This window comes from Solea senegalensis, linkage group LG19, assembly GCF_019176455.1.
Source record: "Solea senegalensis isolate Sse05_10M linkage group LG19, IFAPA_SoseM_1, whole genome shotgun sequence".
Taxonomy (NCBI): Eukaryota; Metazoa; Chordata; class Actinopteri; order Pleuronectiformes; family Soleidae; genus Solea; species Solea senegalensis.
Genome location: NC_058038.1, coordinates 8,233,844 through 8,252,243, shown reverse-complemented (window position 1 = coordinate 8,252,243; position 18,400 = coordinate 8,233,844).

Below are 18,400 nucleotides of genomic sequence, written 5' to 3'. Positions count from 1 at the left end.
TAATGTAAATGAAAAGAACCAGTTTAGGCGTTCAAACTGGCGAGCCCTTGCTTGATATGATAATGTATTCATCAGAAATAACGGTTTACAGGAAGCGCTTTGATGAATGTTGTCTGAGTTTTGCAACAAGGGAAAAAAACTAAGGCTTTGGTTTAAAAGTTTATACAGTTTATCACTGACTTTTTTTTTTTTCAACAGTAAAAATCCACCTCAACCTTCAGCTTAAAATACCTCCGTTTATTCATTTATGATAAAAAGAAAGCTAAACCTACTTTATTTAAAAACACATTGGAGTCGGAATGTTGTTGCCGTTTCTGCATTCATTTTTGAATGTCTCACTAAATTGTCTGCAATGTCTCTATGCAGCTTGTGACTGAGGGAATCATTGGCTTTGCATTCTATTAAATAACTAAAGCATCAGCCGCGTCACGCATGTCTCATGTGTTGTTACATGTTTCAAGGCATCAGCGTCCACTACAGCCTTCAATCTACATACAAAAACCAAACAAACACAAAAAAATTATTATGTGCCATCCCATAGTATCCAGAAAAATAAATATACTGTATGTATATGCATACTGATAGGTTGGCTGTTTATACTATTACATCGTAGCCCTGTAAATTGCAGCATATGAGCAAGGATTATTGAATGTATCCACCATGTAAGCCTCATTTTACCTCCGTGACAGAAAACAGCTTTTCTATCACTGTAAATGTAATAGAAAATAAAAATTCTCAAAGAAACAGTGATGTGAGGCGAGAGCTGCATTTGACTGACTGCTTCAGCTAGTGATGAAAAATATCTCACCTCCACAAGCTATTACAGTCCTATTACTGAGCTCATTATGACAGTTTCATGTCACCAGTTCTATTTATTCCCCATTTGTCTTGTCTCTGCAGCACCACAACTGAGAGTTGAATCTAGCCTACAGGATGCCATACCATCAAGTACCACAGCCATCGTTGCCACGATTTTCAAATCATTGTAATTTAAAAACAATGTAATCAGCCAATTGCACATTTCTGAAAAGACTGGAATTTATTTTTTTGTGGGTTCTGAATGTCCTATGAGTTATGCCAACTGAGAATGTGCAATACAAACTTTTGTTTTGGAAACAATTCATATCTTTGAATTCATCTCCTTGCATCATTATCTGACCATAGGGTTAATATTTCAAACGTTTAATCCTTCATGTGGCTTCAAGTACTTATTTTCTTACATTCATGATTGTGATGTTGAAAGGACAGTGTTCAGATTCCCTTTAGTGTTGCAGAGTGTTTGTGCCTTTCACTTGGCTAAAGTGGCTTCTGTTTTGTCTACTTCCTGGCTAAATAAAGGATAAATAAAATAATAAAATGCCTGTTAGAAATCAGACCATGATAAAATACAGTGCTGGTATTCATTTTTAATGGATTTATTTTGCATTACAATAGCACAATATTTAGTAATATTGTGTGTTGGTCGGAACATTAATACATGCAAATATGTTCCAGTTTAAAATAATGTGAAGCCATTGTGAAGCAAAACAATTCATTATCCACTGGCCACTGATTCAGTCTGCTGGTGAGTGATCAGTACGGTCAAATGCTGCTGGGAATAATCAGTCCCAAAAGATGTGATTTTGGCTTAAATTGCTGGATTTGATTGGTTTTGGTTTCCATAGTAATGGCCACAGAGCAGTCCATCCGCTCAGCGATGCCAGTGGGAATGTTTTCTTGTGACAATTCAGTCTGTTGTGTGCAATTTTAACATCTCTCTCTCACATTATCTTATGACACTTGAAAGAAAAAAACAAACGCTTTTTTTTATTTCAAACCCAGGTTAATCTGTGTAATTATTCCACTGAGCAGGTTACAATCATTTGTGATGTGCCAACATCAGTGCGAGGAGAGGAGCCTCACACTGATGTCGAAACAGAATAGGATAATCATCCCCAGCCATAACAGCATACATTATTCTTAACCACTTCATGTTGCTGTGGAAACTGTTGAAGAGTCAGTAGGTCTGCCAAGGGGGTGCAGATAAACATGTCGTTCTGTCGGGTGTGTCGTGGCATACGATGTGTTCTATCAATTTAAACGTTGCACTCCCCAGCCGCAGTGCATGTTTGATGAGTTCGTTTGAAAAAAACAGGGCAACGGATTTGTAGAGAATTTGTGGTCAGAGAGAAATGTAAGTTAAATTTGGTAAGGAAAGAGAGGCGAGGAAGGCAGGTGATTAGGAAGGAAGATGCACCTACAGTAGGAACCAGGTCTGGATCAGACAAAAAGAGTAAATTGAAGGAACCTAAATGGAGTGCAGTGACATGTATGCACAGTACATATAGATTGTTATGGGGGCGCGAATGAAACGCTCTCTGCGAGGCTCTATTAATGAAAGTGTGAGTGTCAGGCTCATGGATCTGGGACGCACACGTGCACACATAGACACACTGTGCTCCGTCTCCAGGCTCATATCATTACCCATCATTACACCCCCCATTTGGCATCAGCCGGCCAGATCGATCGTGGCCGATAACTCTGTCTCACTCGAGGCCAACCTATCTGTCTCTATCTCACCCCCGCTCATATCTTACTTTCTTTATATCTCTCTTTTTCACACCATAGCTACTATCTCCATCTCAACCCCCTCACACCACTCTCTCCTGCCTACAAACTGTATCACTTTCAAAATTACTTAAATCATCCACCCACCGTATCCTTCTCTGCTTTTTAGCTTTGCTCTATCCAAAGTATCTCTTCATCCCCTGTCAACCAAATCTTGCCATCTAATGCTCACTAATCTCCCGCAGACTCCTCTCGGGGTTTTGTACCATATTCCCCGAAATCATATCTGTAGATTTTACCACGGTGACAAGCATATCACTCACCTTGTATTTCCATCTGTCAGTGACCTGTTTTCAGCGTCACTGTAATTCAACTTTTTTTCCCCACTGTATCCTCTCGCATCCTCTCATCTTTCTTTCATTCTCTGTCACCCGTCTTGCTCTCACTCATGCAGCCCGGTCACATCAGCTGTGTGTTTGCTCATGAGTCACCATGACTTCCTCTTTTTTTTTTATCCTCTCTTCCTCCTCCTCCTACTTCTTCACTACTGTCTTGTGCTCACTCTGCTCCTCTTTTAACCCTGCACCCCCCTCCTCTACTTTAGAGTAAGAGTAAGTGGTGATTACATTAAGACTTCAAAGCTCAAGGTTTGCTCCACAGTCACTTAGAAAAGTTCAGACTATTTTGTGTGTGTGTGTGTGTGTGTGTGTGTGTGCGCGTGTGTGTGGCTTATGTTCAAAAAAAGTGACAGACGGATGCAATGAACACTTGGCGCACAGAAAAAAAAAACTAAACCAAATCTCATTCATGCTGATTTTATTTGATAACATGGCCTGAAAAGGAGGCAAGTGATCAGCTGCTTTACTTCTCCTTCTCCTTCAGTCACTCTCTTAACTCAAGTCTCTTGATCTAATGATGCTCTTGCTTGTGTATGTTCCACATTGATTCTAATTCAATTTGGATGGAACAAGTCTTTCAGACAATTGTCTGCTGCGAGTGCCCCAGATGGATTTTTAGCTTCTTCTGCATGCATTAGAGATTAATGGTAGGAAGGCCACACTGGACAGAACAGAGCAACAATCAATTCCTCAATAACCCCATATTTACACATTCTCGTGTAAAGAGAGTAATAAAGAGGTGAGAAAAAGGAGCAGAATATAGCACATTGCATTGCAGAGAGTGAAGCATCTCTCTCTCCTGGGAGGAAAATAAAAACAGGATTGCAGGAAGAAATCAATGTAGCATTGCCACAACGCTTTTTTCAATATTAGATATGCCCTCTGTGCATATGAACCAGCCCTTTTGCATAAAATATAGGCAGAGAGTTTTCATTAATTGATGATTTAATTTGAAATACTATTACTTCCACAATAGTATTAATATTTTAATAGTTTTACTTCTGTTTAATGTTACATCATGATTATGTCCTGTATGGACCACTCATTTTAATTACCGGGTGTTTTTTGATTCATGTGTTTACAGCCATGCCAATAGACGTATCAATGCACAAATAATTAAACGTTACAAACCAAATTTCAAGTCAACAATTACTACTGATGGATTTGTTGTAATTAGTGAAATTGTTGGCTATGATGAACCGAAAAACAAAGCACGGGCTTTAGAAACGCTCTTTTTTCTCTTTTACACGCTAGCGTCTGCAGAGTCACGTCCACAGCAGTGGTTTTATTGTAATGTCATCACACAGTGACACGCAACGTTTGTGCCATATATTTAGTACAGTGTTTTGTTTTTTTATGCCCACTGTTGCACCGCTGTCACCTCATGGAGTAAGTACATGTTAGTATAAGTGTGCACAGGCGTGTAAACATACATTTATGCGTCCAGCGTGGTCACATACAGCAACCTAAAGACACATGGGCCCATAGCGCGGCGTCCTCAGGTTCAGAATATCCCAGACTGTCTGTGTTGACTCTCGTTCCCGTGTCTTTCCAGCTTTGAGCATCTGGCTGAGATGTTCTCTGGAGGTTGTGCTATAAGCCCGAGACTCGCTCCCTGTAGGCCATCTCACTGACAGGAGATCAGGCTACATCAGTATGTGTGAGAAGTACAACAGGATCTGTGGGATGGATCCAATTTCAGCTGATACAGCACACTGTGAGGTGGCTGCCAGATTCTCAAAGTTACTTTGTGTATGTGTGTGTGTGTGTGTGTGTGTGTGTGTGTGTGTGTGTGTGTGCCCAGTTGCATGTGTTGGAAATGGGTTTTTAGAGAAAGACGGCAAAGAAAGATGGTTGAGACTCCCTCTCTGTGAGAGAGAGTGTGTGTTCGTGTGTGTGTGTGTTAAAAAGAGAGATGGAGGAAAATATGTTTGCCCTGTTCACACCGATCTGTTTGTGTGGGAGTGCATTAACATCTATGTGGGCTGGAAGGGAGGCTGAATATGCAAAACAGTTGGAACAAAGGCTAATAACTCTGGAGCTGCTGTGCAGAAACATGGTACATTTCCTTGACTTTTGTGGAAGCCAAACAGACTTTGTTTACAGGAGGAACACAGGTTTACTCTTTAAGTAGTTGTGGGAGCTTATCTAACCATAGGGAGAGACTGTCAATCTGACAGTGAATTTTGAACTACTTAATGTTCACACATTATATCCTTTCTCTTTGCAGAATGGCAAAGATACATCAGAGCTGAATTACTAAAAAAAAACTGATAAAAAAACTGTGTAAAATGCAAGAATGTCAGGGAAACAAGGCCAAAGATTAAACTGAATAAAGGTATTAACTCTTATAATTGGAAGATATTAGCAAAGATTTAAGAGCACAGGTTGCTAGTTCAGTCAGTCAAAGTACAAAATGTGTTTAAAGAAATGATGGTCAGAAGTGAGTGATGCGAGCAGGACACTTTGTTCATAGAAAAATGTTGCATAACCTGCCTGGCTCCATTAAATGATGTCCTCTGTCTCTTTTGAAATACCCTTTTCTAAATGTATTCATAAAATATGTGCTATGCCATTCAGTTGGGCATCATGAAATGCAATGATGCCATCTTTGTGTCAGTCTAAAGTGAAAATGTCAGGGTTGTGTTCTTGCTAAGCGCCGGCATTTGTGAATGGTAATCTTTGCATCTATGTGCTCTGTTTGCTCGACCACATGCACCCACAAGGGTGTCATAATGCACAAGTGTGTGTCTGGGTGCGTGTGTGTGAGAGAGAGACGGAGAGTGAGCCTCTGTGTATGTGTGATTCCTTTTATTTCACAATAGTAGAAGGTTGCTGGCAGTAAAGGGATTTGAAATGTGCGATTTTGAACTTCTTCATGTTAGAAGTCAGTTTGATCAATGTCTGCTGCAGCGCTCGCTTGCTTTGGGGCACAGTGAGCCACTGATAGATGAATTCCTCAGTGTGAGTCCATGGACTGATGTGTAGGTGTATAGTGAGGATACAGAGAACAAAAAGCAAATCACAGTCTCTCTCTGTGTCCCTGTGTGTTGAGCGCCTTCATGTACATACCGTGAAATCTGCATATCATGTCTTTTTGCTATGGAAAAGGTGTGGGTGTTGTATATGTGTGAGTGTCTGCATCCGTCTCTGTGTAGCATTCACTGATTGAATCATATATTCAAAGCCCCTCATTAGTATCGTCTTACATGTAAGCCTGTAGCGGCAACAAATACACCATTGAGTCTCTGGATTTTATCAGGCAGTCCAGCCACAGAGTCGGACTGGCAGTCAGGCCTCAGTGCCCAGACTGGCTCTGGAGCCCAGCAGCCTGCAGAGGAGCCCATGTGCATAAAACCTTTTAGAGCTCCAGCAATCCGATTAAGGCAGTTCTTTTTTTTTTCTGCACCACTGTTGATGCTGAGATAAGTGTTCTAGTGGGCTCCTCAGATCAACTCTAAAAGCACTATTTCATTCAACGAAGAACTCAAATTTCTGAGTGGATCATTTTGGTTGTCTTCATACGGTTTGAGGAGGTGAGGTGCGGTAGAGAGGCAGGCATGCATGCGCACACAGACGTACAGCAACCGGTGTCACCATGCAAAATAATGATGCTGGATAAAAGGCTGTGAAGCTGCTGCTGACAAAGTGAGTGATGCTAGATGAGTAGGCACAAGAAAGAGTTATTTTTTTCGACTTTTGATATGCAGAAATGGACTGGAATTATGAGTCTGTGTATGTCTACTGTACGTGTGTTTATGATTGTGCGGTTTCTCAAAGACAGGTACGACTTGAAAAGCCTCCATATTTATCTTCAAGTGTTTTGGCAGAGCGTCAGCGGGATGATGGATGATGTCTTCATTGGTGGCCAATTCTCTGAAGTTGTGGTTTGAGCGCTGGACTGAAAAACAAGATTACATTTAATGGACATCCACTCCCATCCAGAATTAACTGCAGGCTACACACATACAGCTGTGGATGACATGGTGTCCAACAAAGCAATTCAGTTTCCAATGAAAAACCAACCAACTTTTGATTTTATTATATTATGTGTATGTGATACTAAAAGAATATACTGTAAACTGAGCTGCAAGATGAATAGAATTATAAAACATAGTCATTAAGCTGCAAACAAATCTTGGTGAAACCGATGCATATTTTTTTTGAGTTGAATTTAGTGGAAAATTGTGCTTTACTATTAATTTGATTTAATATCAAATTAAACTAATCACATGTAATAATTGAATGCTGTTCTCCGGGTTAAGACTTTTAATATACTTGTTTCATGTTTTTTCTTGTTGCTGGCAATGTTAATAATCACTACACTTACTGTAAGTGCTGCTTTGAAAGTGCATGAGAATGTGGATTGGCTTTTAATCTAATAAGGTTACAAAGCAATTGAGACACTAAATAGTGATGCAGAGCCAGCTGCAGCTCCCTATCTCCATCAGAGGGTGACCTTTAGCATGGCCTGTTACTGTATAGTTTTCCCTCGGAGTGTGAGGATGTGGGCAGAGCTTGGTTGTATACAGTGGGAGTACTCGGAGGGATCAATAGCGCTCTGTAAAGCTGTTCCCAGACACACCTGCAGTACCCACGGTGGCCTTTGTGACACACAGATAAAGAGAAACCACTCCCCGGGCTGTTAGTGCCGCTGCCAACCCATTTCCACCTGTCCCTGCTTTCCCTCCACCGCCCTCCTAAACGTGCACAGATGAAGGTGGGTAAATCAAACTCGCATGATGCTATTGTTAATATTTTTGTGATCCACAACAATATTGTCTTAACTTAACCTTTGCTTAAGGGCGGTGAAAAACATCCCCCATCCATCCACGATGGGCTCTGCTGAGACAGCTGAAAGAGCTGGAAGGCGGGGCCCATGTATATTTACTAACTCTCAGCTCCATCCATCAAAAGACACAGCACGCTGGCTCCACCTGTCTATCAGTGTCCTCTCACATTCCCAGGCCACTTCCTCTTCCCCGGCCTCTCCGTGCTCTTCTGTACTTGATATGTGCATGTTTAAGGAGAGCACAATCCTCTTTTTCTTGTCAGAGCCTTTTCTGTCTTTGGTCTTTTGTTGCTGACTCCATTTTTCCACCTTTGCTGTCTTTCCACTCTTGTTATTCCCTTATTTCTTGTCCTAGTCCCGTATGCATTTCCCCGTGCCCGTGAAACACTAGTAGTGTGTAGTATGAGTGTGCTGTCCAAGCGGGTTAAAGAGGGTAATTTGAACCTCTGATCTAGTTTTAGCAGGTGTGCTGACAGTCAGCAGACCCGCACTGATCGCACCAAAGTCACACAGATTGGTAAGATGTGTAAAAGTCTGGTGGGAAGAGGGTAAGTGCAAATTTGTTCCAGAGAGAGTGCAGCAAAAGGAGTTACTGTAGTTTTATCCTCACGGGCTTGACAGAGATTTTACTTTCCAGCAAGGGTCATGTAGCTTTTGAGCTTAAGTCCATTAGAGCATGTTTTCTGTCTGAATCAACACATGTGGAAAACAAACATGACAATAGCGTGTTGCTATGTGTATGTAGGTGCAAGAGGGACAACAATTTGTCTCAGCTAAAAGCTTAGTTCTGACAGAGCAACTTACACATTGTACTTGTCGAACAACTAACAGATACACCCAAAAAGAAAGAGCTGGAGTTGATGTCGGAGTTTTAGTGGAGTAGACAAGCGTCTGTATCGAAGCAGTTTTAATATGTTAGCCTGTCTCCCTGCTGGCCTCCCCTCCCCCTTTCAGGGACGGCACTAATGCCATTAAGTGTGGGACAGATCTGTTCCATGTCTGCAGGCCTGCCAGTCTACTGGTCTGCCCCGAGACCACTCTCCATCTAATCCTATCCTCTCGCTCCCTTTATCCTCCGCCTCCCCTCCTTGCCAGAGACAGGAAGAGGCGGCTGGGAGAAAAAAAAATCTAATAAATAAATGAGAGGATGCGAGAGGAAAAAAAATATATAAATTAAGTTCTCCGTTCTCGTAAATCATGTTGCCAACTTCCAGTAGACAGGAGGGAGGAGCTTAGGGGCTAGAGAGAGGAATACCATAGGTGGAAAAGAGAAGGAGAGGCAGAGAGCAAGATAGAGATATCGTGAGAGGGAGAGAAAGAAAGAGAGAGTGCGGGAAGCATTTCTGTTTCACCCTCAACTAGGCTCGGCTCTGGAGACTCGGCGGCGAGGTGTTTTTAATTGATTTTTGATTAGATAGACATGAAGAGGAGGGGTTGTCCATTAGCATGAGGGGAATAAACCTCTGAGAGGAGTAGAGTGAGAGGAAGGCACAGAAGGGGGCGGGGGGGTGACAAATACTGTAATTGTCAAAGACACTGTGAAGCTAATGACAAGTAAACACAAACACATTATACACATTTGCACCAGTGATGGGATAGAATGTCTTCCTTTGTTCAAAGTAATCTACAGTTTAACCAGAACATACACCAGGATTGCCCTGTAACTTTCTCCTGAGCATTTTCTGCTCCGAGACAATGAAAAACAAGCTTTATTTATACACAACAGCACCTTTCAGACACAAGGCAATTCAAAGTGCTTTACGGTGGTACAACAGTGCAGACAGTATAATTGTTATCAGCTCTTTTATTGATGCTATACAATCAAGTAGAATACATTATCTAACCCACTCAGTGGCAACACCCACTTATTTTGCTTCACTTAAACAGTGAGGAAAAGATGGATATTGAAATTCCAGTTTAACAGGAAGTGTGTTTGTCTGCAGCATATGTTGGTGATTTTGATCTGGATCCAGATTCGGGATTTTTTTCTAAACAATTAAATCACGTTAGTTAATTTTGTCAGAAAGGCGAGTGTTTCAACACGTCCTTGGCGGAGGTTTCTTTGTTATTAAAAGTGTTCATACAGTGTGGAATTTACAGATAAGGAGCCTGTTAGCTTACCGCGCTGTCCTTTCTCCAGCTGTAAGAGTTGGATTAGAGACGACATAACAGCTAAGATCCCCGGGGAACGTGGGACAATTATATCAGGGGCTAAGATGCCAACTTTTAAAAGAAATTTAAATGCATCCCATCAATCCAAAACACAGAGAAGAAATAAGAAGTGCATAATGAAGGAAAAGATTAAAGGGACTGCAGATGACGTGCTAACCTTAGCAGTTCCTAGGTGGTCACCGTTGTTAAGACACATGAATAGCAAGAGACCCCGCTGAGGACAAAAGAACTTTTCTTTGGAGCTGATCGCTGTGTTATAATAAGCACTACTAAATTATGAGTCAAACATATCCACTGCAGTGTTTTGGATATGGAATAATGCAGTTATTGGCACCTTGGCGCCCAAAATAAACTCACCCATCAAGTTTTGCCACTGCCTAATACTAGCCTTTGCTCCATCTTTCATTGTAGATATACAGTATACAATGCAAGGATTGTTTCTTTCACAGAAGCTCTAACAATAACAAAACTAATTGGTTTTGATCATATGCTATGCATTGTTTGGGCACTAAAAAATGAAACGTGTTTACATTTAGTATTTCCTCTTCATGTCAGAGACGTTCATTCCAGCACTGGATTCAGATGACCTTCACATGCATGAGAGATTCATGAAAACGCTGCCAGATTTTGGCCTCATTGTTTGCTCTTCTGTATCAGGGTAGCTGCTAATGCAAACTAAACATTCCCCACTGCTGTGGCACATTAAAAAACTTTCATCTCCTGAAACAAAGAGATGCAGTCTATTGAAAAGCACCTCACAATACATGCATTGTTTCTGTCCCTGTGCCAGGTATTTGTAAAAGGTACGATAAAGGACTTGTCATTTTCATCGTTTTTCATTTGCAGATCATTTGTTCTTTTTGAAAGCGACTGAGGGAACAAGCAGCCACGGTTTTCCGTTGATGGAGAAATGCAGGCAACAAGCAACTTCTCACTTCTCAGTAAGACAACCTATCGCCTACCATTCGTTGATGTTATGTGGAAAACTACCGATGCTGTGTGCAGTTTGAAAATACATAAATTGGGCACACTAAAATGTCCGTACGTGTGAATGTGTACGTCTCTGTATGTTTGACGTCGGACTGGCGACCTGGGTGGACGCCGCCTTATGGCTCCAGCACAAAAGCAGTAGATGATGAGAAAGTTCCCCATTAAAACCATGCAAGCTTGATTGGTCGTGCCAGGAACAGGTACAAAAGCGATGCAAATGTCTCTATTTCTGATAAAGCAGCTACTCTGTGAGTCTGTAGTTTGAAATAATATATTCCATTTATCACCAAAATAACTTGTCCTTTTAGATTGAGAGCTAAAGGTGTGTAAAACCAGGGTGCAGGAGTCTGTAATCTGTACGTACACGTGTCCATTGAAAATGACCGGCCACCTGTCGGCAGTAAACTGTGAGAGCGTAGTTGTGCCAGCAGAGATCATAAAAAGAGATTCTCCTCCTTCCTCATGGTTATCCCACACTCAGTCTCAGCACAGTTATTTGCTGTTATTTGGAAAGCAAAAAGCATTGTTCTTGCTGGCCTGAATGAAACACTAACAGTTCCACTGTTCCAATAAACTGCTCCAAACATGCTTGGTGTTATCACACTCTAAGTGTCCCCTCATGCTGACTACAATTGAGGCAAAAACTCCAATCTCGGTCTCCTTTCACGGAGAAGTTGATGGAGCTATACCAATTTGTAAATGACGCCTGAACAAAATACTCGACTTTATTGCTTCGTCTTTGTAAACTGTTATGTCTGCATTCTTGGAAAAAAATGATTTGAGTTACTCTCTCAAACCCAAATAAATGCAGAGGATCTTCATTTTATGCATTGTACCTAAATACACTATAGCTGCCAACAGCAGTTTACTACACTGTTGTGAGACTATTGAGTCGCAAAGAGGAATAGGTCAGAGATATGTGTGTGAGTTGCGATTTGAGCCTCTTTGGTTTTTTTTTGGGTGCCAGTATAGACACATTTTCATATTAGTACATGATGAAAAAACACTGGTGCTCCTCATGTATATAATGAATGCTTCATGACATCCAGGTTGACACAATAACCTTTAACCCTTTTCCGTGACGTCTGTCAGTGTAAACTGTAAACACAGCTGTCCCCTAAACGCAACAACTCCGCAACGCCACCAACTATGGCTGGCCAGTAATTCCAATAACACTAATGTCTTGCGAAATCACTTTCTTCAAGAGCAAAATAACAAGGGTTCAATATACAGTATATCCATATATTATTTATGCGTCGCGCAAACACACTCGGAGACCTAACACTTAAATGCTCTCCATCAGATAGACGTGTGAACTGTCTCTCTCTGTTTAGAAGCGCTTGTCATTGCCTACTCGTTAGGAAGTTCAAACCCACAATTAACTGGTTTCTTTAATGTCCACTCAGGAGAAAAAAAACTCATTAATTATCACTTATGATGATTATAGACGTATTTGATTTTTTTTAAATCAATCATAATTAAATTTTTGGCCACATCATCTATCCGTGACTTGTGTTGACACCTCTGTGCTATCAAAGCGAGCCATGTGCCTGCTATTCTTTCCTGCTCAGAGGTTTTAAACAAGTTTTAAACAGAGACATCTACTGACTGAAGCTTCTCACACCAGGGCTGTAACACTAACTGCAGCAGCAAACCTGTGGATACGATGTGACAGATCTGCAAAACGGCTAGTTGTTTTTGCTCTCCTCTACCCAGGGTAACGTTTTTTTGTGTTGTGCTTCTGGGTTGTGTGTTTATGGGACCAGAGTAAGGGCTAAACCTGGCTAAATGTGCAATATGAAGGCGCGTTGCTGATTAGCCATGTTTTGTGTGTTGGTTCTGTAGTGTGACAGGTACAGTAGTGGTAATAAATATTGTGACGTTTTTGATGAGATGCATAAAGATCAATTTCATAAATCTGTCATTGGTCATTGATACAGATGCTGTTGCAGTGTTTTTTTTTTGTTTGTTTAGCCTTGAGAACTTAAGTAATAATACAATGCTGGTGTTCTAATTAAATCTGTATATATGCTACTTTACTGTCAAATAACCCATTTCCTCTGAATGATCCCAGCTACTCAGACATGTGTGCAAAGACCATGCACTAATGGGATGAAAACAAAAGTGATTTTATAGCAATTACAGTAAATCCAATATAAGAGAAATGTGCGACCAAGAGAGAGAGAGAAAAAAAAAAGCCTCACACAGGAAAAGGCACTGACAAATGACCTCTCACATATTGATTGTTGTTCACCCACAGCCTCACAGACAGAATAATAACAACCAACAGCGTGCACAGTAGCGTTGATATTTGTTGTTGTTGGTTTTTTTTTTTGTCCTCGGGTTTAGTTTTAATGGGTGAGTGAACCAAGGAGAGAAACACAACACTTCACCAGCCATAAATTAGATTTGCACCTCAAGCAAACTTTCACTTGGCTACTTGGTAAGTTGTCTCAGTTCTCATAAGTTTTCTAGTCTCCAGACAGCCCCACCACTCCTCCCCAACTCTCATCCTTCTGGTCAGTGAAACTGGTCCCAGCTGCACTTAAACAGAAACCCAGAGCTGCGGACGTAGACACATTCACACACTCCCACTCCCTCACCGATTCCCTCTGAGGCACATAGGGTTAGAGTAATATCCAAAGTGCAGGTGGGACCTTGCTTTTCATAGTGAAGCTGAACAAAGCAGGGTGAGAGAATGAGCCAAGTAATGGAGTGATGATCACTGCAGAGATTGAACAATAACAATGGGGAGGCCAGTCGGGGAGGGGGCATTCATGGACTTGGGGAACTTGCACACTAATTGTATCTTATGACTAATTGGTAAATTAGTGAAACCTATTTCAAGGCACCAGGCTTAGCTTTGGGGGACACCCACAGCTCATTATAGACTCATATTCTGGGCAGAGGAGGAGAAAAATAAAGGAAATTATACAATTGCTCAGGTGAGAATGGCAATTAAGCAAGTGCTTAAGAAGAGGAGGAAATGAAGCCTCATACACGCATAATTTACTACACTCTCTTGTGTCTAGCTTTAACTCACAGCCGATCTAGAGCATGTATTTATTGTGGCACTGAGTGTGTGTATGCATGCATTAATGTGTGTGTATGAGTATTTATTTATTTTTTTTAATATGATGTATGGATGCAAATGTGTATAATTATGCAGAATAACTTGGGTTGCTGCGGTTGCACTCCAGGTTTTAATCAATTACTTAAATGCAAATTATTGAATTCTTTAAAAATGTCACTGCAAGGTCTATAAACAAGTGTGCTCACCCAGTGAAACCATTATAAACCTTCCCTCAGCAGTATTTTCACATACTAATGCCCTGGTTTTGAATGTTTAAAGCCGGATTCTCTGAAAAAGCATCATCTCATCGGAAGGAGAATGTCCTCAAAGGCCATTCGAGTCCTGAATTTAAGAATGTAGGAGGAGAGAAATATACTGCCTCGTTTACTGTAAATAATTTGAGACATGGTAATGTTTTTAGACTCAGACCAGTGAGAATAAATACAGTTAATTCACACATGAAATGCCATCTGAGTCCAGGCAGTGGTTTTCTGGTGGTTTCCCGTCTTTGAGTGTGAGGAGTTTGTTTTCTCAAATGCTGATTTACCTGTCGAGTATCATAGAAATTACACAGATGAATTTTTTTTTACTGCTGCAGTGCTGCAGTGAGAAAACTGTGAGCCAAGCAATATCCAAAAATACATGCAGAAGTATGAGATTCAGTTTAGTGATTAAGAAGTGCAAGTTTGAACTGTTTGGAAGAAAATAGAGCACTCATGTTGGAAAGAGTTGTTGTGGATGGATTCTTAACCTTCACTCCACTCCCTCTCATAGTTTACCTTCTACAGTGTCCCCTCAACACACAGGCCTTCCTCCTCTCATGCCTTTGATCCATCTCTTCATCACCATTTAGAGGACATTTAGGATATTTCCACAAGGACACCGTCGACCCCTCCAAAACTCACTCACCCACCCTCCCTAACCAATTTGCTAGTAGTAAAACTAATATTGTCTTTAATCAGATGCAATTAGACCTGCAAGTTAAGATCTCTTTCCAATTAAAACTCATTAGGCCCATAATATCATTATGGGAGTCTTGAGTAACCACTACTTGCATAGGTAGCCATTTTGTCATGGAACAGCTGCAGATCACTTGATTTGTTTTTATCAGCAGTAACAATGACGTTATTTCAAAAAACAACTTAAATCCCAGTTAACCAAAAACTTAATCCCGCATTTGTGAGAATAATTTAAGATGGAAAGGGTTCACAGGTGCCTTAAGTCCCAGAAAGGGATTTTTTATGTAGGCACAAAATATTTTATGAAAACACGATGAACACATTTGAAAACATTGTATCTGATCAGGAGGAAAAGCACAGTTTTCTATATGGGAGGAGGTATTGTTTAATGGTAAGATAATATACAGCAAGATAACGTGTAGTGAGCCAGCTATTATCTTGAATGCACAAGATACACTTGCTGTGACTTTAAGGGCTCGGTAGCCTGTTGATTGAAACTATACATTTATTTATTTTTTATCCTGCGAACATTAATCCTTCATTATTTGCCAGTGAACAGAATGGTTTGTGGGGGTGTGGGGCGTGCCTATACATACATATATATGGTAATATTATTCGAAAGAAACAGAACTGAGTATGACAATAAGGTGTATATTGTCATTGTCAATATTTGAACCATTATGATTCTGTATGACTTCACCTCCTCCCCCCTTTACACACCATAATTATAGTTGTACAAAAAGATTTTAAGGAGTGCACAATATCGAAATAAATGCATTTCTAATTACATGTAAAATATCCACATATGCTCAACAGAATATGAAAAAACTAATTTTCTATTGCCTGAACTACCCTTTAAGCTGCTGGAAGAAAAAAAAAATTGAATGAACCCCCTGACAGCAAAACTGCTGAAGGTATATTGAATTTGTGCGTCTCTTTGTCTGGCTCAAAAGCAGTTAATCATTGATTCCTGTGCCTGCTGCTGAAGAGTTTTTCTAAAGCCTTGAGACGGCACTACCTTGAAGTTAATGTGCTAAACGCACACAGACATGGTGCTCTTAGGAGATAGAAATTCATACTATCTTAACATTGCTTTTGAAAGATCTTGCACACACCACTTTCGTTAAGCATATATATATATATACAAAAAAAATCTTAATACATATCATTATGTAATTTGGCTAACTTTAAATTACCCGAGCAAGAATCCTTTTTAAAAATGACAGTATGTTGAAAACACAAGCGTGTCTGCGCGGTGAAAGAGCATTTATCAGTACAGGGGTTTCCGTCCTGTAGGTAGGGCCCCGCAAAAGCCCTGCGTGACACCAATCAGCAATAATTACCACAGGGGTTTGAATTTTCCTCCCTCTTGTAATTGGCCTTTGCTGTCAGTCAACAAGTGATTTCTGCTCACAATTGAACTAAGGGGAATGATAGAAGCAGTGATGGCAGGATAATTGAAAATAATTGAGCAAATTGCAGATTTGAGAAGTTGGCTTCATCAGCACTGCAGGGGCGGTATATGAGCATGTGGAGAGAGCAGGACTGAACAGAGGGAAAGGCAGATCTTAATGATAATGAACAAAACACTCGCCTCCATTTTGCCTTCATCCTCAAGGATAGAGCTGCTTTTCGGAATAATCAGCCTGTACATGGCTCAATGTCACATGCATGGGAAAAGATGAGCACCTTTGATCTCTGCGTCCTGAGTTTCAGCAGCTATTCACCAGCCTGAGGGCTTACTTACATCCTGGCCCTGATCTGTAAACTCCCGCAAGTGCAGAGGAAGTGCACCTCTGTGGTGCAACTGTGTTTTAGGCTCTGCATATAATTACTGCAAGTGTGTGAATTTGGCATTGGGCATGTGTGAGCCTGAGAATAAGAGTGTGTATGTGTTCATGTGTAGTGTATTTTTTTTTTTTCTTTTTTTTTCTTTTTTTACATGTCAGTTTGATTTAACAACTCTGAGAGTGTCATGTATTTGTAATACCATGGCTAATGCACTTTACACAAACTTTATTTGGGCTTCAAACTGTGTATGTGTGGTGCTGCATAAATCAACCTCAGTCTACTAAAATTTCTTCCGTGGGTGGATTTGTGTATCTGATAGAGTAGCAATACTGACAAGCCACTGGGACTAAAGGCAGCCCCTCAGTTTCAGTTGTTTGTCATCTCTTCCTTTTCTTCCTCCTACTCTCCCCATCCTCAAGAGCTGCTTACCTTCCACAGCTTTGAAAAAAAAACAACATCTCGCCTGCAATTTACATTTCCATATGCTGCCAGTGGCGCCAGGGAGAGTGGATAATTGGGTTGAAAGTGGTGACGGTGAGAGCAGGATAGAAAGGGATACAGAGAAGGCCAACTGGAAAAAAAACCAAGCCATTACAGGATGGTTTTCTTTTTTTTCCCCCCTCACTCGTCATTTTGCCATGCTGCTCTTAACCACTTGTGTAGCTGAAAAGATTTACCTTGGCCTCCCATTCTCTCTCACTCCCGCAGAATCACTCTGTACTTGCCTCCCCCAGAGCTTTGCTCCCACCCTGCTTATGCCTCATCTATATTCACCCTGTCTCTCTCACTCTCTCTCTCTCTCTCTTCCCCTCTCTCACTGTGTCATCCACAGCATGGCGTTAATACACCAATTAGTACTAAGAGCAGATAATGGACTATGTCATGTTCCAAAAGGGAAATAGAGACATAGAGACATCTATGAGAAAAAGAGAAAAGATAGGGGAAAAAAAGAGAGCGGGTTTAGTGGAGGCATCTTTGTGGATGTGGTCTCTGAAAATGTTGAAATGCAGCATTTGCTGTGAACATTTATCCAATGGGAAGAGTGCTCTGGTGGTCACAGGGTTGCTCTATAAAAGCTGAGGTGTTACACCAACGCTTTGCTGGCTCCACATACAGAAGTCTATTTGGCTTTGTTGAACTCTTAAATCCTTTTCATTTGGTTTGCTCCCTTTTCACGACTGGAAAAGCCATACAGTTTCCTCTTCTGTCAGTCTGTTCATATCTGTGCCTACAGGCCTTCTACTCCACAATGCGGTACATGGAGAACATGCATCAAACACCACAAAGATGCTTTCCGATCTGTGGCAGTTTTCTTTTTTTTTTTCATTTTTATTATTATCCACCACAAGTAAGATCTTATTTTTTATAACAAAAAAAAAAGAACAATTGTTTATGTTTTAACAACGTAATGAAAAGCTACAGTTGCTGTGTATGGCACTTTGCACAAGCAAAGGCATCGCGGTAATATTCATGAAACTGGTGCATTTTAGAGATGTGAATCATATTTTTTTCACATCTCATCGCAAAGAGTGATCTATTTTATACATTTATGACAGTTTGTCAATCACAGCAAACCAAGAAGGTGTGTAACCGTGGAAATAGGGGCTATTTGCAAATAGGCCAAGGTGCAATGTAAATAATGGTGCTGCATAAACATGAGTGCAGACTTAGAAAAATT